Source organism: Uranotaenia lowii, chromosome 2 (assembly GCF_029784155.1).
Source record: "Uranotaenia lowii strain MFRU-FL chromosome 2, ASM2978415v1, whole genome shotgun sequence".
In the NCBI taxonomy this organism is placed as follows: Eukaryota; Metazoa; Arthropoda; class Insecta; order Diptera; family Culicidae; genus Uranotaenia; species Uranotaenia lowii.
This window is the reverse complement of record NC_073692.1, coordinates 341,386,691-341,389,798: the sequence shown is the minus strand read 5'-3', so window position 1 is coordinate 341,389,798 and position 3,108 is coordinate 341,386,691.

The following is a 3,108-nucleotide window of genomic DNA, read 5'->3' as shown; positions in this document are numbered from 1 at the left end:
TGTTACAACTTTGTTTTAAGGACAGCGAACCATTTAATTCCATCTACAACGTATTAGATTAAAAAAACTGCTTTTTCAAGGTGTTTATTACTTTGACTGTAACTCCTGAGAATGATGTAAGAAGACTTTGAAATATTCGACAAATTTTTGTATTTTGACCAGATAAACATTTTTGTCGAAGCCATTAAAGCCCTAGTTTGAATAACAAAAAAGGAAGCATTTTTATCTCGCTATCAGCGGACCCTGCTTCAAAAATTTTTATTTTAAAATATGTTCCATTTAAAACTCAACATTTTTGGTAAAGGTACCAAATGTCTATATCTTCATCCCTGGGTGCTATCAATTTCTTACAGATAGATTGATGTTCTGCACCACTGTGCATTGTAAGGTTCAAAGATACGACGGTAAACATATAGATTTTAAAATTTAAACAGATAATATAACCTCTATTTCTGAAACCATAAGAGAAAGTCTTGAAATATTTTAAACAACTTTGTTGAAGACTGCAAATCGATTTGAATAATGCTATTAAAAATATTCGAAAATCATTCTCTTTCAAAGTTTTATTCTTAAAAATTCCTGTATTTTTCGGAATTCGCAAAAAATAACAAAAAGAAAACTTTAATTACCTTCTCAGACGTCAGAATTACTCACAGCCTTCGGAAAAGTTGATAATTGTGTTTAAACCTTTAATTTCAAATTTCTTCCAATGTTCTTCAGTTTTGCCAAAATAGGGCACAAGTATCTAAAATAAATTTAAACTTTTTTCAGAAGTTAAAAGAAAGAGCTGATAGAAAAAATGAACATATTTGGAATCATCGCCCTCGACTGAGTTAAAATTGACACTTAAATTCTTTGCAACTCAGAAAAATGTGGATTTAGTTGCCTTGTGTAATGGGTTAAGAAGAGTTACCTGAAATATTACATGTATCAACGTTCTTATTTTCTATGGATTTCAATGCCTAATCCCAGTGATTTATATAATATAAATTGTTGATGCGTGCTTGTACATAATCCTTACTTCATAACAAAGTTTTCAAGACTTTTAACTCGTTTGTAAACATTGTCGTTTTGCATCCTTTTTTTCGGTACAAACCCTCTGGGTCACCAAGAATCAGAGTAAAATATGATATTATTTGGTTTAATATATGCAAAAACCTTTTATTTTTGCTGGAAGTCAATCACAAATGCTGCAGTTTAAATAAGCAACCTACTTTGAATTGCAGAAAAACGAGAACGTATGAGATCAGTATGAGCCGATTAAAATAATTTTGAATTTAAAATTGAATTTAGCTTAAATGAAATTTCCGTAACGAGGAAATATCAACTTGACGTACGTAGAATTTGCTTAAAAATTTGAACAAAAAACCACCGTTTAGGTCACCTGTTTACCTGTAAAAAAGTGTAAAGCAAAAATAAATAAAACAAACAGCCAAATAACCACCAAACCACGGACCAAGCTTCCGAATAAACTTTTTTCCTAAATCCGATTGAAGCGAATCGATCAACATCAACGGCAAAAACGGGATTCTAAATGTTTGGTGTGCCAAACTAATCGAATATTGTTTTGAAAAAAAAAAAACAAGTTCGATGGTGTAGTTTTTTCCCGACAAATTTAGTGGTGGCTATTTGTATTTGTTTCGCTTGTTTCAATAATATTTTAGAGCGATTCGCCCCTGAAATACAATTTAAAACGGATGCAAATCATTCACAAATGCTGTTTGCTTTTGTATGCTGTTTGATTGATTGAACTTTTTTAGTTTAATTCCTTTAACTTATTTTGATTCTTTTCATGTTAGATAATATAAAAAGGAAGAATTAAATCTGTTCAAAGAAACCTATATCGAGACACTTATGAAAGTTTTTTGATGAAAAATTCATAGCTCTATACTTTTATGTCACCTTGAAACATAACCGTCTATTTTGATAGCCCTCTTAAGATGTCGAGTCTTAATTCACCTGATGCTCAAGTTGAGCATGGCAGAAAAAGTTTAAGATGGATGTATTTTCCCTTAGTATCATCAACAAACTACTTTTATACGTCAATATATTTAGAGAGTCTTTCACGGTATGAAATCAGCCGTTCATTTATTTTCTTAATATTCCGTCGTTCATACATGGAGTTTAAAATATTTTTTCTCAGAAACTATATTTAGGTATTCGTGAGAACCGTTTAGAGAATCGCTCTTATGACAAAAAAATCGGGTGAAAAAAGACCTTAGTATAACCATAAAATTTTAAACAATCGTAAGCTATGTTTGTGGAAATTCAGAGCATTTTGATCAAGTTTCATTTTTGATAATATTAAATATTCACGTGTTCATAAAATCTATTAACTTTACATGGCTTTGTGTTTGCAGCTTATGAGCTCAAAATCTCATCAGTATAACAAAAAATTTTCCCTCACCCAAGCAGCAAGATCTGGAACTCGTCATTTTTAATTGAGAGCTTCTAAAAGTTTTCGAACTTGAATTCTGGGGGGCTGCAAAATTTCACCATGACGACCGACGTGAGTAAGTGTGAGCAAAGTGGAGAAATAACAAAACAATCTGCCCGATATCTGATTCGAACCATTCATTCGGATGGCGTGCAACAGACTTCAGCAACGCGATGATTTGACGTGAACCAGAAGTAGTGCGGGCACGTTTTGGCCCCTCGGAAAACGGAGGAAAATCGAAACTCATTAGAGGAAACCGAAAATGGAAACAACAAAATCAGGGAACGGAATCAGGCAATGGCAAGTGGTCGTTGGTCGTTCGAACCAGTTGGTTCCGATCAAACTTCCGATGTGGGAGAGTGTGGAATGCACTAAGTGACAAGTTTGTACGAGGAGTATTTTGGCTTGCTTCGGAGAGTGTGGGTGTTTGCGTCCATTGACGTTTCATTCCGGGAGACCTTGAAGGTTAATTGAGACAGTAATTGCACGAAGGAACTTATCAGAATAACCTTGATTTTAGCAAACTGACAAATTATTTGCTGGGACTCCAAGTACTGTACTAAAAACAGCGAGGATGTTATGACTTATTCTTAATACTAAACTATGTGTAAATAAAACGCTTGTTTTAGATCATATTTCAGATGATTTTTATTGCCTAGCTCTATATCCGG